Consider the following 20,991-nt stretch of genomic DNA (forward strand, 5'->3'; position numbering starts at 1 on the left):
AAAAAACTGTTTAATGAAGATTTCAGCTTTAAAATGTCTGCCAGTGAAAAAACATTATTGTAACCAAATTAATCCTAGTTTTATAACCATTTATGATAATTTGATGATTACGTTGGTATTGTTTGGTTAATGGTCATTTCAGTGGTAGTTATCTTCAATATAACCAATGAATAATGCCCCACCCCAACAATCTTATTCACTTGAACCAAATCCATTTTTTTTTAAATTTACATAAAATGACCGTTTTCTTTACATTATCATTTTAGACGAATTGAAATTCAATAAATAATTCCCACTTTTTTCTAAATTAAAATGCACTCTGACGCTAAGTTTTAAGAATTTCTTTAAAGTCCACTTTTTAAAGGAACTTTTTATAGGCGAATACAAATAATTAATGTTTTCACGTGATTTTTTTTAATTCAACCACGTTCAAAGATTTGAGTGAAAAAAAAAAAATACGAAATATAAATCTATTTAAAATAGATAATTCTTCTCCAAGAATAATAAATGATCCTTTTTTCATTAAAAAAATTCCAAAAGCTTCTAAAAAATTCGAATAAAAATTTACGCAATTTTTAATCCATTATTAATAGAAAAATGGCCGATGTTTACATCATGGCCATCTAAATTCGACAGTAATTTTGAAGCATTTAAACTACCGAATTCCAAACAATTTCTGCTTGTAATTAAAAACAGTCGAGTATTTCGTATTAATTTTGTTCTCCCGAATCAAAAGAAATAAAAACAACGCGAAATTTTTATTGCGCTAATGTATCAAACAATTTGATACTATGTTAGCACGCTATTTAAACAGAAAAAAAGCATTTTCAAGTTAAATTTGATTTTGGTACTAGTGCAGAGAGTGATCCGCCGGACGTAAATAATAACGTTATTATTTAAAAAGCCATTCTTAACATGGGGAGGGGAGAGTGTTTTGTAACTATTCTGTACTTCAGCCTTACAATTGAATAAAAAAAAAACTTTAATTAAACGTGGAAATACGATTTAAAAAATAGCGCGGATCACTCTCTGCATTCGCACCTTAATTTTTGAGGAATATATTGTATTATTAAATTGTTAGGGGAAAGTACAGAATAGTTACAAAACACCTTTCCCTCCTCATGTTAAGAATGAGGTAACATAGATGACAAGTACCGAAAATTTAAATACGTTTCTTTTTCTTTCCTATTATTCTCACTTAATAAAGGTGAGAAAAGAAAACGAAATAATTTGAAAGCAGTGTTGTGTAACAACGTCGTGTCTATTTACGTGATTAGTTTTGCCAAATGAATGGAGACAAAACCACCTGCTCAATAATGATGATCTCTCTTCAAGCGCGTTTCTTGTATTTTAAATTCTTTGTCATTCTATTCTGTCAGACTTTAAAAAAAAATAACTTATTAAAACCTAGCGTGTATGTAAATTCTATTTTTGTGCTCGTTACTTTGTTTAATCCTCCGTAATAATTTGGATTATCGCTGTAGAATTTGTATTTTGTTTTTCATTCATAAAAATGCGCATCATCTCTACCAAGTTTGCTACTGTTCTTTTTGTAGTATCTGCTCTGACATTACGTTTAATCTTTTCTAATCTCAATCAGTGAAGAAATCTTTCTAGATTGAGGCAATTGTAATTTGTCTCTATCCAGAGTACTCTGAGAGTACATATTTCTTATTTTGGTCAATGTGTTCTGGTTGTTCAACCTGCAAAGGGCTTTTATCCCGAAAGCCGTTCTTAACATGGATGGTTGAAAAATGCCTTTCGGAATAAACACCCCCATCCCCCATGTTAAGAACGGCTTTCGGAATAACCCCCATGTTAAGAACGGCTTTCGGAATAAACCCTCTTTGTAAGACGGACAACCAGTGAATGCACATTGGCAATGTGCCACATTGCCCCTTATTTTATTTTGCTTGCGTAGGAGGGAAAGGCAGATTTTTTTTTTCTCTACATTAAAAACCAACTTTGCGTCGAACTTGTTCTCGTGGGGAGACGAAGACACACGACCATCGGGGCTGTTCCGTCTGCAGTCGGGTCGGGAGAAAATTAATATTTTCCCAAACTCCAGTGTCCCCCTCCCCCATAGGGGTGAGGCGATTGATATTCCCGACATTAAACTGTCTTCCCCACGAGGCCAGTTTTCAATGTGTATGGGGGGAGGAGGGGATGAACCTTGATTCCAAGGATGAAGCTTCCTAAACTTTCAATCTTTTGACAAACCAAAAGAATAATCGACTCATAGTCAACAGCAAACTGTTATTCGTTGTCAAGCACAAATATCAGCTGACGTAAATGTAAACAAACACCGACGGAACTTTATTCAAATCAGAAATTCTAGATCGGGCCAATTTTAATTTTTGTCTTGATTCAGAATACCCCTTTTGGGAGCTGGATTTTCCTCATTAAAACCGTCCTTGTTTTTAACTCTGCCTTCGTGAGGATGATGATGCACGTAAACGAGAACTGACATATTTGCGATTAAACCAAAATGCATTCAGATAAATTTAATTAAAAAAAATAGGATTCTTATAATTATTTTATTCTACGCTGTTGCTTGTTTGGTTTCAATCTATTAATAAATAAAAATCGATTTATTTTCTTTTCCCCAACAATAAAATCTGCATTTCTCGACTATTATTCTCAAGAAATAACTAGGCATTCTTTTCATTTTAAATCCAATAATAATTCATGAGTGTCGACATTGCTGTGATCAGAAACCTAAAATTTTATCAACACGGGGGGGAGGGATTACTTGTTTGCCTTATATGAACTTGTTTTTTTTTTTTTTTTAAATTTTTTATTTATTGTGTGTATGTGAAAATGGAGGAGGGATAAGAGGAGGGAGATAGAAAGAAGTTTTTTTTTTTTTTGACCTGAAAATCTATGTTGAACTTTGACCTCGTAAAGAATGAAATTCCACTCTTATCAGCTTCAACGATACAGACGAAAACATAATTAATAATATTTATTTGTGGTTTAATTTTTTTCCATCTGTCAATTAGATATCGCTTTGTAAATTTTAGACAATTTTTGGCAACATTTTTTATTTTAATATTTGGTACTTCTACAGTTTATCGCCGAAAATGGAGACGCCATTTTTTTTCTCGCGCACCTGTCGGATTTTAATCCGAAGGAGAAATCAGTATTTTAAACTATGACTGAAGTTAAAAATAAATAACAAACAAATCAAACTAGATATTAATTACTTCCGGAAAGAACTATGAAAAAAAGTTAATAAAGAAAGTGAAAGAGAACATATATTCGTCATTGTTTAATTGAAAATGTGTCGATTTAATTAATGAAAACGGGAAAGTTTTTCATAAAGCATAAATATATTTTTTTTATTAAAAGCAGAAAATGAAATGACATATTCATAATTGTCTAAACTGGGTGGGGAGCGCCATTTGAAAGCCAAAACATTTACTGTATAAAAATTTATCTGATAAATTTTATCGGGTTTGTATTACTGTACACATAGATTCGAAAAAGTTGTCACAAAACAAATATAGAACAAATAAATGTTATCAAAAGCAAGATAAGTTACTTTTCTACCTAACTGAATATATTTTTAGTGTTTATATTTAATGTAACATGCTTATTCAGCTCGAAAAACATGTAGTGTTTACCGATATATTGGAAAATTTTAAATGGCGGCCGACTCTCTCTTTCTCTCTCTCTCTCTCTCTCTCTCTCTCTCTCTCTCTCTCTCTCTCTCGGAGATGGTAAGTTTGGGAAAAGGAGTTATAGTTATAAAAAAATCAAAATACTGTTAAAAATCCGCCGAATATATGTCAGCCTATGTCACGGTCGGGTAACATATATTGAGCGAGTTTCTAACAGTATTGTGTCTGTTTTTTTTTTTTATTATTATTTATAACTCATTTTCCCAAACATATCGCCTCAAAGAGAAAGTCGGATGCCATTTTAAATTTGCCAATACATCGGTAAACCCTGTATGTTTTTCGAGCTGAATAAACATGTTACATTAAATATAAACACTAAAAACATATCCAGTTTGGTAGAAAAGTAACTTATCTTGCCTTTGATAACATTTATTTGTTCTATATTTGTTTTGTGACAACTTTTTCGAATCTGTGTATAGTAAAACAAACCCATTTTATCAAAATATAATTTTAAAAACATTTCTTGAAAAGTTTCTTAAGAAAATATAAGGTACTTGTACAGTTTAATCAAGACATTAAAAAATGAAAGTATCGAAAAAAGTTTAAATTGTACGTATCAGTTATGGAATGAAGTTCTCAGCCGAAAAAAAATTCACTTAATTTCATCGAGTAGATTTTTTTTTTTTTTTTTTTTTTTTTTTACAGCAAAAAAAAAAAAATAATTTGTTATGATACCGAGCGAAAGGTTCGATTTTTAGGAAGAAAAGCTAGGATTAAAGATTGGGAGGGAGTGTCGGCGCTTTAAATTGAGTTATCTCCCCGTGGCGCGTTCTAAAAAGCCAAATAAAAATTTAAAAAATTCAAAGATGTCTACCTTCAATGTGTTGCTATAAAAACATGTAAAAAAACAAAAAAAAAAACTACTACTCGATCAAATTAAGTGGAATTATTTTTCGGAGATCTTCAGTTCAAAACGGATACGTACAATATAACCTTTTTTTTTCTCTCGATATTTTCATTTTTTTAATGTCTTGATTAAACTGTACAAGTACTAAATATAATTCTAATAAAACAATTTTGTAATGAAAGCAACATTGGATTTTTATAAAATAGCTTTTTTTTTTTTTTTTTTTTTTTTTTTTTTTTTTTTTTTTCGAACAAATAAATAATTTTAATGAAACTTTTTGAATTAAATCAAATTTGAAGGGTCAACGACAAATGAATTTAAATGAAACCGAAAAATCATTATCTAGTTTAATTTTTTTGTTATTTATTTAATACTTCGGTCATAGTTTAAAATACTGATTTCTCCTTCTGATTAAAATCCGACAGGTGCGCGAAAAAATGGCGTCTCCATTTTCGGCGATAAACTGTAGAAGTACCAAATATTTTTCGAAACAAAAAGTGACGCTTTACCAGAACCGCCCTCAACGCTTATTCCGTTTGTCACTTTTAACGATAAACAAAAAAATAAAAATAAACTTATTTTATACCCACTTGCCATGGAATGAAGATTGTCTATTCCAAAAATCACAATTGATCAATTTATGAAAACAAATTTACCGTTATTTAAAAAAAAATTTTTTTAACCGATAAGTGACAGACGATGTCATATTTCTCCATGGAACATAATAAGGGGAGGTAATCGGTGATTATTTGAAGTTTTCATATGCATTACGGTTGTCTGCCTTTGTTCACCGATTCGTTGGTTGCATTTTCTTTTCACCCTCATCGAAATAGTAAAATTTGATTTTCTTGAGTAAAAAAAAAAAAAAAATTGATTAAATTTCGTGATTTTTGGAACTTTTCATCCTCGTCCCGTGACTGGTACATACAGCATACAGACATTTTTTTTATTTTCTTTAATTTTAGATGCCACCACGCCACCACAAGTGCCAATCTCAATAAGCACCCCATTCTCTTTCTATATTAAAAAATCATATGGCTATGCGACGGAAAGAAAATTACGTAAATTGGTCAAATAGTTATTTTTATAAAGAAAAACATTTAAGGTTTTGTTAATATATCCCACCCCCTCCCGCCAACCCATCCTATCATTTTCTAAAATTTAGAGTTTGAATTATTTGGAATTCTCTACCTTGTTCCTTCGGCCTGTTTGCAAAATGACGTTGCGAGACAGTCGCTCCTCGTTTAGCCATAAAATTTGATTTTCTTATTTAAAAATAAAACTAATTGATCAATGTTTACGTTATTTTTGTATTGCCGTCTTTGGATTGAAAAAGTAGAATATCCGTTTAGCATATAAGTTTGGCTACACAACCAAAATATAGTATAATATCAGGTTTTCACGAGGTCCCGATTTCGAATCTCACTAGATTCAGCAACTTTGATGAGTCGTAGACGATGAAAATATAATTATCAGTGGATAATTATATTTTAAAAATAATATATATGCCGCTCCCCATTTAGGAGGTACCAAATTGGTCAAAGGGAAAATTATTTCCAACTCGCATTTAGGTAAAAATGCACTTTCGTATGAATAATTGAATTCGTTCAAGAAAGTATCGCTAACAAAAACAAATAAAAACACACACATATATAATGGTTGTATAGATTGGTTTCTTAGATGTAATAATTGGCTTTAATTGTCAATGGAAATTAGTAATAAATTGCTTTAAATATTCTATTTAGAAATATTATATAAATTTGATTTATTTTTAATTCAATTTACATAATTTATTTTAAATGATTAGTACAACCAACATCGGCTGCGTTTAAAAACGGAAGTTTCATTTAATCTACAAGTTATTTCCCTTGACTTTTAGTTGGTGCTTGAAGAATGCAATCAGATCCTGATCAGCAAAAATCCAACACCACGTTTCTCATTCAGTCATGACGTCCACATCACGATTCTTGCTACAGTTAGAATCGCGAGAAACACCATTCGTCTCTGTTTGTCCCATGGTGGCTCGGCACTGTGGGTGACATAGGATGCATCAAGTGGGTGAGGATGCTCGGGGTCGATACAAGCTGCCATCTCGTTGACATACGCCTAATACTACTAGAGTTTGCTGCATTCGAAGAACGCAAGATCTAGCATTTCCTCTGCTGGGCAGACCAAGTCCTGGCAATTTGTTCAGTTGCCAAAATCATAGACAGGGAGACCAGGTTGTTGCGTAAATCGCTCTTCGAAATGTTTCTAAAATCCCTTACAGATCTCGTAGGTCAATCCCAGGGTAAGTCCATCTGGATGCTTAACGCTTGTGATGTACTTATCTGGTTTACCATTGATTCCAGCGATCCTGGTATTAGTGTTATTGTCCTTTTAATTTAAAACTTTAAGTACCATGACAAAAGTAAATAAAATGAAGAAAAAATAAAGCAAGAAATCTTTATTTCTTTATTTGTGATGGAAAATAAGTACCATTCACTAAAAAAATAGAAATTCATCCAGTACTTTTATTTTTATAAAATAAATTCAACTTTTAGCCTCTCATGGAATATCACCAACATTATCGGCATCATAGTGACAATCAAGGGAAATAATTCAAACTTTGAGAGAGAAATCAACTTTTTTGTTCATTTAAACAATAAACGAATTACCTCCCTGGCATATCATGATAATAGCAACAATATTTTGTGGGCGACAAAAAGTTTTATTTTATAAAAACAAAACTACTGGATGTGAGAGAGAGAGAGAACAAACTTGTATGATGTACGTACAAGTGATGGAAAGAAAATCTTATTCCAAAAATCTTGTAAACATTGATCAAGTAGTTTTATTTTTAAATAAGAACATCAAATTTTATGGTTAACAAAGGAGCAACTGCCTCGCAACGCCATTTTGTAAACAGACTGAAGGAACAAGAGAGAATTCCAAGTAATTCAAACTTGCAAAATTTTAGAAAATGAATGGGATGGATTGGGGGAGGGGATTACATTGACAAAACTTTAAATGATTTTTCTTTTATAAAAAAAAAAAATAACTATTTGATCAATTTACGTGATTTTCTTTCCATCACATATAAAGAAACATCTGTATGATTTTTTTAATATAGAAAGAGGGCAGGGTGCTTATTGAGATTAGCACTTATGGTGGCATTCTAAAGGAATTACAATCTGATTTAGATTTCAACAAGGCTAATAAAATTGTAAAATAAAGTTGATTATTTGGAGGCAATTTTATCATTAGAAATTATACAATTGAATAAGAATCTTCAGAAGGACATGAAAAACGGACAAATAGAATCAAACTTATAAATTTTTCATACACAAGTCAATTGTTTACAAGACTACTATTCTGGTTTTACGAAGGAAGCCTCGTTTCCATATAAAACAAGTTTTTTTTTCTGTCCAAAATATAGTCTCACTTTTGAAGTCTATAAACTTCAAAATGCTTCAAAAGTGAGACTATTTTTATTATTTCAACAAGTGCTGCCAACATATAACCTTGCATATCGACATTGAACCTCAACCACCAAAAACAACAAGCGGGTTTCTATTACTAGTGACAAATATGTCACTAAAACTAAGATAAAAGAAAATGTCTATTATTTTATAATAGAAGGCTTTGCATCGAAAATTCAAGTTTTAAAATAATGATTTATTTTGAAAAAAAGAATTTATCACTTGTTTAGTTTTCTGAATTTCTAAATATCATTAAAATTTCAGTAATGGTTAAAAAGTGGGACAGTATTTTCTTTTTATTTATATATATATATATATCCACATACAGTACTGTTTCGCTGTATCACAGCTCATCAGTGCGGCTAGACAAGCAACTACCTCAAGCCAGGATCGAAACCTGACCACCTATACCACAGTCAAGGCTTCTAACCATTACGCTAACTGGCTGCTGCTGTGCGAGTTGTGAATTAATGTTTTAACATTGTCCGAAATACTTAAGCTCGATTTGTTTACACAAAGAGCATCGCTTTATACGCTAATGGTAATTCGTGTATCACTTCCCAATATGCTCAACTCAAGATAAGGAGTAATATATATATATATATAATGCTAGTTTTTAACCCATTTAAAAAATGGTCAAAGTTATAGCCCGTCGACTTAGAATGGGTGCTTTATGATAAAATGATGGTTAAATTTATGTTCCGTTTTGCATTAAATACTAATCCCTATGAGTCTTTTACTATGCATCAAACAAGTACTATAATACTTAGTTTGTTGCACCTTATGACAAAAGCTTATACAAAATTTCAGCTAGATCAGCTCGGTAGTTTCCGAGAAAAAGTGGAATAGATAAACAGATAGGCTAAGGGACTATGTATACAGTAGAACAGACAGTCAGACTAAAAAAAAAAAATATATATATATATATTGACATAAATGGGTTTGTGGGGTCCCGGCACTAGATGTGCTGGTATTTCGGACAGATGGTTGGTTAAAACCGCAAAAAGATTTTTTTTTTTTTTTTTTTTTTTTTTTTTTTTTTGTGAGAACTGGTCTTCTTCTTCTGTGGAAGACGAACCTTTTTTTGTTTTTGTTTTTTTAAGTCGCCTGATGAGGACTTGTGATTTTAACCAGCCATCTGTCCGAGGCATTGGCATGTCGGGTGTTGCAACCTTATAAGTTTGTCTATATCAATGAAAATATATATATTGCTCTTCTTTTAATGAACACTTTTAATAGCCTTGTTAATTGGTGTGTATGTGTATATATGTATATACATATATATATATATATATATATATATATATATATCTATCACTTCTCAACCACCAATAGCTATGGCTAAAGATACATTACCCGAAAGTACTTTGTTCAAATTCCTTAGCTTAATGTTCACAGGGAACATGAGTTGGAACAGATACATCGAGAGTATTGCCAAGGCTGCTGTGAAAAAGGTGGGCTCTCTCTACCGTGCTAGAAAGTTACTTATGCCTGAAAGTATCCTTTATCTCAACGAGGCCACCATTTGCCCATGTATGGAGTATTGTTGTCACATTTGGGCTGGTGCATTTGCTATTAGTCTCTCACTCCTGGACACGGTTCAAAAGAGAATCGCTAACCTGATAGGTTCTGAACAGTCATCTAAACTTCAACCTCTGTCCCATCAACAAAATGTTGCATCCCCCTGCCTGTTTTGCAAGTATTTTAATGGATGATCTGACGAGCTATAAGCCCTTGTACCCCCCTCGACATAGATACCCCCGACAAACCCGACAAGCAGCAAAGTTTCACCTCTACACAGTAGAAACCCCTAGATGTAAGAAAGCCTTCTACTCTAATAGTTACTTCTCCAAAACTGCTAGACTTTGGGATACCCTTCCTGGTTCTCCAACTGTACTGACATACTGAAGTTCAAGTGTCACGTGAACAGATATTTTGCTGCTCAGCTTCCTACATAGTATCCCTGCAACTTATGCTCCTGATAGGTCAAAGTGGCACTGTGCATTGTTTAGGTTGAAAATGTAACAACAAAAAAGATTTTTTAATGTAATATGCAAATGAGATGACCTCTTGAATGTTGATTCCTTTTGAATGAATAATATATAAACAAAATCATGCAGAAATAAAAGGGAATAAATGCCAGTTGTGTTAAAATCTATTTGTAAAGCAATGTACCTTCTGTATGTATTAACCAAATTGTGAACAAACAGACAAGAATACGACTTCATTTTATATATATATATATATATATATATATATATATATATATATATATTCTATGGCTTTGAGAACCAGCTGCCTTCAGTGGCAAATAGTTTTTTGCATCACCTGATGATGTGTGACTTTTTTAGTAAACCAACTGTCCGGAACATTAGCATGTTCAGTATAGCGACTATGTAATACTTATCTATATGAATAAAAATATTACATGTAGGTAATTTATAGAAGGCAATCTAGAGGTGTAATGGATAAACTCCAACTGAAGCAAATCAAGACAATAGAATGAATTTTTCAGTTTCTATCTTTCTATAGATACTATGTATTAATACTATATATACTGTATCAGTACAGTTTGATGGGATAATTTTGTGAAGAAAATCTTGTTCAACTTTAATTCAAGTGTGTGTGGGAAGACCTATATACATATGATTATAACAAGGGGATAAAAATCTGATGTTATGGTTTTCAAAATGGAGATGGAAAGACCAAGAAGCTAGACGTTTCGCCTGTCTTATTCAAGTAAGTCTTATTCAAGCAGAAGTAAAAAGCCTGCATTGACCATTCTTAGTGTTGAAAAAGCATGCATAGGACTGGCGAAACGTTGAACTCCTAGGTTTTTTGCCACCTCCATTTTTAAAACCATTGTTTCGATTCAGAGATGTTCATAAACTGAAGTCTAACAGTGTCTATATGTTGTCCATTAAATTCAATGCCTCTGAAACTTTGCAATCGCAAACGAAACGGTGTATTCCTATTACCTATCTGACATTCATTTAAAACTAGATACTCACTTATCAAGGTCAGATATCACTCGAAGATAAGAATTAAATAAATTTAACACCACCATTTGTCTTTGGTCTCCAAAATACAATTAATCAGTTCTATTTAAAAAGATAAATTATGTATAATATCTATTTATAAAGTTGTGCTGCCTATCAAACTATAAGTGGCATTCAATGGTTCATGGTTGGAAGCTGGAATTTCTCGAGTTACTCTACCTTTTAAATGGAGTGACAATGACTAAGTGGTTAACTACACAGACTGAAAACTTAAAATTTTCAGGTTCAAATCCAGTTCATTCATAACAAAACACTTTCATCCAACCCATACATGACTTTGTGTCTAACTTTCTGGTGAGGAAGTAAACGAATACTGTATTTTCCCAAGCAACGCCGGGATACAGGCCAGCTAGTAACACATGTTTCTATCAGTGTTCTGTTTAATAATTGAACCGTTAAGAAAACGTGTTCTAATTCATCAAAAAAACCAAAACTAATTGACCGTAGAGTTCCTATTCCACATTGAAGAACAGATATTTATTATGCTTATCCAGTTATGTTTTGGCTTTTTGGCATTTTTTTTTCCTAATTGTTAATTTGTGCCATTTTTACCTGTTCTAATATTACATGCACAATTTGAGGCCAATTTGAATATTTCTACGTCTTGTTTACATGTTTTTTGTCAATTTCTTTTTTTTAAATTTTTTGTGCAAATATTTGGATTAAAAATACAATTTAAGACTGATCAGTTTTATCCCAATTGTGTGAAATATGTCCATTTCGAAACAATTCCCACGAAAACAAAAAATGCGACCATAATGCATCAGAAAGCATGTTAAGACACAATCATGGTGAAAAATGGCCTCTCTGTTTCGAAATGGCTATAGTAATGTTTTTATATTAAACTGTATTAAACCTATTTTCTTTTGTAAAATTAAAAAATAAAAAGGTTTATAGTAAGCACAATGTTGAGCAACATATTTTTTAATTCCCCTAAAGTATATTGTTTAATCATTTATTTTTAATTCATTAAATTCCATTAAAACTTTTGTTTTAATTGCCATTGTGAATGAAAATGATATTTTCAAGACTTTAAAACCTAAATAAGAATTTAATTTCTGACCATTGGTTAATCACTTTTATCCAAAATAGGTGAGATTGTATGATTGTGTCGATATTGTGTGTTAAGTTTTATAGTGAGCAAGATTGTTTGGTTCCAGTTAAAGATGACTAAAACAATGCTGGGGGCGAGCAGAGAAAGGCTGGTATTATTTCAGAATTTTCGGAAGTGTTCGTATGATAGATGGGGAGGTAACTTCCAATTCCTGAAAAGTTTTTGAAATGGGCTTAAATACTTGGAATTGGTGGCCGATATATAGTGGCACCAAAAAGAAAGTCTGCACTTGTCATTTTTTTCAAACACCGCAAATTTAAGCTAAATATAATATAACTATTTAAATAACCTATACCTCATTTGATTTGCCTTTTATTCTGCTATAATTTTACCTGTTCATATTTGACTTTTAATTGAAGTATCCTAATGTTAATGTCAAGTTAAAAAAATTAATTTCAAATCCAGAAGAAAAAAGAAACTCTGCAGCAACAAATGAGCTTAAAACCAGCTTTTGGGCAACAAATCATCTCTAATCATAATTGTTGTTGTTCCAGGTTATACAACGTAACATTTAGTCCATATGTCTCGACTTTCTCTTAAGTGACCATCAGCAGCTCATTAATCTCCACCTTTCTGGTTTATCCAATCAAGAAATCAGCTGCAGATTGAAATGTGATGCAAAAACACCAGCAGTGTTTGTGATGCCCCGAAATCTGGTCATCCTAGAGTTACTTTTTATACGAAAGACAATGCAATCAAGATCCGCAGCCTCAGAAACAGACTTGAAACGGCTCCCCAAATTCAACAACAGTATAATCTTGTTAAAAAAAATGCTCTCTTTCTACAGTTAAGAACAGATTGAAGGAATTTAATTTGTGAGGCTGTGTTGAAAGATGCAAGGCAATGATTTCTGTAAAGAACAGAAAATGCCGTCTGGATTTCGTCGGATGGAGTGAAGATCATGGCTCTTCATATCACTAAAAAGTGATTTTTAGTGATGAAAGCAAGTTCAGTAGGGTAGGCAGTGATGGTAGGCAGTACGTCTGTCAAAGGAAGAACAAAAAATTTAATCCTAGGTGCAGTTTAAACGCTGCAAGGTGGTAGAGGTTCAGTTTTTGGTGTGGGACCTTATTAGTGCCAATGGTCCAGGGCCTATAGTTCGCTTGGAAGGCCGAATTAATTTGACCAATGCCATTCATGAGAAATTTGGTAGTTCTTGATATGCAACATGTAAAGCTTTGTATTTATCCTGTTGGATATGGAAAACAAGTGGTTGTTGTCAAACCTAAAATTGCTAAATATTATTACTCCCAGATAGTTATGGCATATCGAGAATGACACAAATGTGTCTTGAAACCAAATTCGACGAATAGGATCAGGAGATTGTCATCTTGAAGACAATAGCACAACTATTTTTGCTAGATTGAACAGCACGCACGCACGCACACACACATATAAACATACATTTATATATATATATATATATATATATATATAATTTTTTTTTTTTTTTTTTTTTTTTCAAATTATCAAAGGCAGATTAATATATCTTAAGGTATATGGATTTCTGCCAGGTTCGCAATTTACCCAGTTAAAAATTTAAAAAAATCACTGTTATGTTCAGTTTATTTTATGTTTATTTAAAACATCCCACAGTTACCTCACAAAATATGTTATGGTTCATTTTATTTATTTCATGGTTTTATTTTTAAAAATTCTACGTCATTAACATTCTAAACTATGAGTTACTTCCCTTGTTTAAGTTACATTTAAAAAAAAAATAACAATGGCAGATCAGTGGATTGTAAAAGTGTGAAAGTACATGTTTAATGTAATAATAAAGTAATATGTTACTAATTTCGACATGAAAATTGAATAAAAGTGTTTTTTTTTTTTGTTTTTTTTTTTATGGGAATTCAATTTTGCGGCTTTTCATTTCCGTACATATTCTGAAAATTCTCCAATTTTCCTTCAAGACTAATTTCACAACTAAGGCCGAGTCCCGTCCACTCACTTAATCCATGTTTGTGGCATGGTTCATTCCGAATAGAATTATTAAAGTGATACAGAACTCCACGTAAAGTCCGTGCTTGTAACCACAACGCCACATTATGTTGGCGATTGTTACTATATTTAGATGGAGAAAAGAAAGTCGCTTTTCTCCTCATAATAATACAATTATTACCTCATAGTTTCTAAATAAACAGACCATGGTTATATTTGAATTAAAAAAAAAAAAATCTTTTTATTCGGTATATTTAAGAATGTATGTGAATTTTTATAATATTAAAAGAAAATGTTACTTTACCCCCCCCAACCGTCGCACCATGTGCAATTTTTAATGTATGCGAGATATAAAAAATAAACGGATAACAATTTACCTTTTGATCCCCCCCATGCTATCACCGACAAAAATCAAAATGAGATTCTATTTTTTTTTTTTTTTTTTTTTTTTTTTTTACATTTAGATTGAACGACACCCCCAGGCAATACATGGAAAAATTCTAAGAAATCAATTAGAATTTTGAGTGAGGGTTTACCTCATTTAAATAATCATTTGGCCAGAAAGTTATTGGTCACTCAGTGACATTAGGGACACTAAAAGTAGTTACTCGTTCTGATAGAACTTTCCAATGTAGTAAAAAAAAAAATAAATAAATAAATTTAAACTGAGTGAGTGAGTGAGTGACTCACTCACTCACTCACTCAGTTTAAATTTATTTATTTATTTATTTTTTTACTACATTGGAAAGTTCTATCAGAACGAGTAACTACTTTTAGTGTCCCTAATGTGCTCGTTCCGTCCTCTATGTGTTCAAAAACTGGATGATCATAACATTTTCTGGGCAGATGATTGATCATTTGGCATTAAATGAACCCCCACTCTAAAGTCTAACTTTTGTTAGGGTAAAACGTATTAATAAATTTGTAAATGAAAATTTTTGTTTTCTTACACTCTGTAGCTTAAATCACTTCGAAATCATCACCTTGACGATCATTTCTTTAATAGGAATAAATTTCGACATTGTCAAATGAATTCATTTGAAATTCAATTCTTGTTATAAAGTTTAAAGGTGAAAAGTCTCATGGTTTCTGTGCCCCTAAACGGAAAAAAAGTTTATTTTCCGACTGCACGCACCACTATTGTATTAATGAACCTAATTTTCTGTCATTTGTTTTTTTTATTAAATTTCAATTTTTATCTTTTTGAAACGAAATATTTGAGTAAAAGAATCTTTATTGAAAAAAAGGTGAATAACCTTATGAACATGAAAATATATCGAGTTCTTATTTTTAATGTTGATATATATATATATATATATATATATATATATATATATATTTATAAAATATATATATATATTTATAAAATATATATGGCGATTAAGCTACACTGAATATTCTGCGTTTCATCCAACTATAGGATTCGTCAGGCTTATGCGCATAAGCCTGACGAATCCTATAGACGAATCCTATAGTTGGATGAAACGCAGAATATTCAGTGTAGCTTAATCGCCATATATATTTTATAAATTACTAACTAGCTCTATCTACGTATTGAGCACTTTTGAAGTAAATACTTTAAGTTTACGCATAAATCTATACTTTCGTATATTAAATTTATGTGAATAAATAAAGTAGTTATATATATATATATATATATATATATATATATATATTGATTAGAATATAGCTTTTTATTAAGAAAAGCAAAAACAAAATCTAGTATTCTCTGGTAATTTTTCTGTTTTGTTTTTCCACATTCTGATTTATTGTTTTTTTTTTTTTTATTCATTTGTTAATCCTTTTTAGACACCATTTTTATTGTTTTCTCAAAACCTCAAAGGATTTAGATTTGAGATGATCCTATTGTTCAATCATCGATCCGATTTATTATTCGTGATTAATTAGTAAATATAATATTTCAACTGAAAACAAACATTGAAATTTGTTGAATTTTAATTCTTTTAACGGTTCTTTTCTAGAATAGTAGCGCTTCCTGATTACTTGGGTTTATGAGCACAAATCTACCATAATACTTGACTTTAGTGTCTATATTTACTTGCCTCCCTACAAGGTCTTTAAAAAAAAATTAATGTGTGAAAAATCCAAGTTCCCCATGATTGGAAATGAAAATTGCCTCAGTCTAGAAGGATTTTTTTTTATCGGGGACAAAACAGATACCTTCAATTTATCCCAGACTGATCAGTGATCACTCTATATTAGACTTTCGTGTCTAAAAATTTTAATTCCTGACAGAAATTACTTTTGAATTGACAGTTTAAAGACTTCAAAATCACTTTCGAATGTCGAAGTCTACTACGTAATCGTATGTATGCATGTATCATTATTATATTTAAATAAAATGGTGACCACATGATTTTTGTGATCATGAGAATTTTAAATACAATTTCTATCTTGAATAAAAGCGTTTTTTGACCAATGTCTATTCAGGTTCATTTGAGCTTTTAACCAAATAGTGTCGGAGCTTCGGAATAGAGGTCGTCTGTTTTCATGACGTCTTTATTGTTTTGAAATGCAGATTGTCGAACTAAATAATTTCAAAATATCTATGTATACCGCTTTTAAAAGCTCACTGTAAAATTGGCACTGGATTCATGGCCGGTGTTTAATTAAAGCCACAATTTATAATTTAAAACGTAATTTCCACTGCCTTTAAGGGAGAAGTTTAGAGCTTTCAGCTATATCGACTAAAATAAAGTCTGTGTCAATTTTACAAATAAAGTATAAAAGACCTTATTTTAAAATTTATTTTTGGTAATAAGCAATCGGCAGTATTTTTGGAAACTTATATTTAGAAATCGCCCCCCCCCAAAAAAAAAAAACGATGCGGCCTCTATTCCGAAGCTCTGTTAGACTATTTCTTCCAGAAAGGCCACGATTATAGAAAATAACCAATTCTTTTTTTTCTTTTTTTTCTACAAGAAACTATTGTTACACAACAAATAAAATAAATGGATTCCGAACGAAACGAAACATTTGTGTGGAAAAAAGAAAGAAAAAACCCATAAAGGATGAATAAATTAACTTTTTCTTTTCTTTTTCCACAGAGTTATTTTAATTGCGTGATTGATGATACAATGAATAAATTTACTAACAAATGCTGCTACATTTTTTTTTTTTTTTAAACCTCTATAAATCTAAACGCGAACACTAAATCAATGTTTTATTTTCTTTCCCTACGTTATGATTTCACCAGAAAACGTTGCAGAAGTCAGAGACCGTTTCTCTAAATGCCACAATGCTTCATGCATGGTACCAACATCTCGCATGAAACACCCCGACCCTGTCATAACCCTCACCTCCCTTACTGTAATGTAAGCTATATAATCCATTGTTTAAAAATGTCAGCTCCAAACATTATTTGAAGGTCACTTTATTCTAATATATATATATATATATATATATATATATATATATATATATATATATATATATATATATATATCGATTTCTGATTTTTATTGATTTCTGTATATCATAAACTGTCCTATGTAGATCTATCATCTCATTTTTATTCATAGGCTGCAGAGTTAATGGTCATACATGATCTAAGTAGGTTTAAAAATACATGAAAAATGTTAGTTTTTTTTTTTTTTTTTTTTTATATTATTAATGTCACGCTGTAACTTTTTATTTTTCTGAAATTTCTTTTGAAAAATTTATGGATCGATATTGTTTTATCATTGCTAATTGAAATGATACTTTATGTAGATGTGTGCTAAATATAATTTATGACATAGATTTGAAATAATGCACCTTTACAGTGCAAAGTAAATTTATTGATATATCTTGGACGCTATCATATCTAGCTTCCAAAGTTATATTTAGCATACATTTTTATTTATATGAACAAATGTTTGGATACCGTTTCATTTTTACACTGATGCTCAGTAAAATTTATAGCTATGGCTCTAAATAAATTTTATATAGCTCTGAATTTTACTGAGCACTATTACATAAACACAGTCAGGATTCACTGGATTTAACTCTATGAACAAAATCCCTGCAGAATATATATATATATATATATATATATATATATATATATATATATATATATATATAGTAATTTATAAATATGGCGATTAAGCTACACTGAATATTCCGCATTTCATCCACTCTAGGATTCTTAAGTCTGAAAAATCCTAGAGTGGATGAAACGTGGAATATTCAGTGTAGCTTAATCGCCATATGTATTTTATAACTTACTAACTAGCTCTACCTACGTATTGAGCACTGAAGTAGATACTTAAAATTTATGCATAAATTTATACTTTCGTATATTAATTTTATGTGAGTAAACGAAGCAGTTATATATATATATATATATATATATATATATATATATAATGCTAACCCTTCTCTTCTGATGATGAGAAGCATTTACCTTCACAATACCATAGTTTAAAGAGGTCTTTCTCTCGATTTTACCATCTTTATTGCTTTGATGATATGATAAAGTTAGATGTAACTTTCATTCTTCATCTTATATATAAAATATGTCTTTTTCATCAGGAATATGGTCAGTAAAGAAGTTTTATATGGACTAGCTATGAGTTTGCACAAATTTGAAATCTTCGAAGTTTGAAAAAAGTAGTGGTTGAAAGATCTATATAGATTAAAAAAAAAATAACCAAATTGATGTTCACGTATGAAAATGAATTTTGTTATCTAAATACAATCAAATATATATATATATATATATATATATATATATATATATATTTATATAAGGTATAAAAATTTAATACCTTACTTTGTAAAATGTATAAAAGTGCACTTTGAAGATAAATAAATTTCAAATTGAATCTTGTACCTTTATTTTTAAAGCCTATAGTAAAAACATTTTGTTCAACAATTTTCATGCCTTGAATGAAATGCTTTTATAACTTGTATCTATCTTTTTAAGATTATATTTTATTTAATTTATTAATTTGGATTAAAAAAAAAATGAATGTGGTTTTGCATGTATTTATAAAAACTCTCCTACTCTCTATTTCAGTTTGTATTTGTTATTGTTATTCTGTTATTATTATTTAAAACATTTTGTGTCCTGCTCTTTTGCACGAGGACTAATATATATATATATATATATATATATGAATATATATATATATATATATGAGGTGATTGCAACGTCTTGTCAGACGAGTGCCACTCCCTCAGACACTTAAAGTCCACGAGCCCAAAAATAACTTCCATCGTCACAGGACCATTTTAATAGACAAATGCCCGAGGGAGTATCTATACACAGATGATGTTAGTCTTAGCTTTGTACGACAGCTAAGTCTCTCTCTCGGTTCAAAATGTTGAGATCCAGCAACAAGCAACAGCAAGATAGCCAGCAACAAATTAAACTGCAGAACAGCTTAATGCGGGTACTGGCTTCCCGCTTTATGGTTTTTTAAATCAGAGATTTGCTTCTCCTAGAAAGGTTGCCTTCACCACGGCTTACGGGAGCCCTCCCCACCCCAACACATATATACATACACACAAATATACACGGTGCTAGTTGGCCATTGATCCAGAAAAAGGGTTCATTCGCCCTTTGGAAGGTCTTGTTTTTAATCCTTCAGGGAGACTAGCCACCCTCCTCACCAAACAAGTCTGGTGGGGGAACCAGTTTAGTCGTCAATAACCCAACCATGAGGCAGTACTGGGTTACATGGTACCAGTAGCATATGACATGACCTTAAGTTATATATATATATTGGTTGTATCTATTGATTTCCTAGATGTAAATCCAATGAAACTTGCGTGATTATTAAAGAGTGCTCAATGTATGACAGAGCTGGTATATGGTCTGTTTATTATACAGACATTATTGGTTACATATGTGCATACATGTTTCAGTGGAGTCCCGATTCAGGGACAACACTTCATCAGACCAAAAAAGAATTTTTTTGGTCTGATGAAGTGTTGTACCTGAATTGAGATCCCACTGAAACATGTATGTAACCAATGTTTGTATAATAAAACGACCATATATATATATATATATATATATATAAATTTTTTTTTTAACTCGAGTCACCACTTATCAAGGCCCAAAAGCTACTTGTGGATAATAGTAAGTGAATCTAAGTTGGTAATGAAGTAATCGTTAATGGTGTAAATTGGGTAGAATTTGATTATTTATGAGGACAGCTCAACAAGAACTTGTTTACATTGGATTTGAAGGCTACCATGTTGTATACAACTGGGAAGTAAGATAGTGGAACAGTGTTCCACAGGCAGGCCATTTTGGGAAAGAAGCTTTATTCATGGAATCTGTGTTTAGATGTAGGCACAGATAGAGAGAGGAAATCATTTGTAGTGGTGTAGCTAGTTGAGTGTTTTTTTTTTTTTTTTTTTTTTTTTTGTTTTTTTTTTTGTGAAAGTTTGGCAAGGGGGGACCATAGATTGGAGTTCCGTCGAGCACTTTTATATTTATTTCTTATATCTTTATTCATATAGTTCTCCCTTCATCTATCTACGATGGGTGCGTTGAGCCGACGATTTCTAATGACTCGAAAGCATTACTTTATTACAACCTGGGTGCTTGATCACATTCCAATTGGCGATTTATTTATTTTTTAGACTTATTTTACTTTGCCACTTATCAAGGTCAGAAAACACCCAAGGATAAAGATTGATGAAATGGATGGATTGTCGGTGAAATGATGATGCATATTATGAGAGGATTGAAAATGATGAATGGTATGATCAAAATTTGATTAAAGAGTATTTGTTAACAGTAGATTTGAAAACAATCATGTTACCTATTAGACATTATTTTTTATTGGAATTCTTTGAGATGAGTAATTTTTGTATTTATCTATTTGTGGACTGTAATAATCATCTTCGTAGTTGTTGTTTCAAC

At 31.2% G+C, this 20,991-nt stretch overlaps 1 protein-coding gene across 26 annotated transcripts in view; it reads left to right on the forward strand.

Annotated features, from left to right (window-relative positions):
- The window catches only part of LOC145243857 (oxidation resistance protein 1-like), an 886,868-nt gene that overhangs the window by 808 nt on the left and 865,069 nt on the right, over nt 1–20,991 (forward strand). The window lies entirely within an intron of this gene.

Source organism: Euprymna scolopes, chromosome 22 (assembly GCF_053919585.1).
Source record: "Euprymna scolopes isolate OS-2025 chromosome 22, ASM5391958v1, whole genome shotgun sequence".
Taxonomy (NCBI): Eukaryota; Metazoa; Mollusca; class Cephalopoda; order Sepiida; family Sepiolidae; genus Euprymna; species Euprymna scolopes.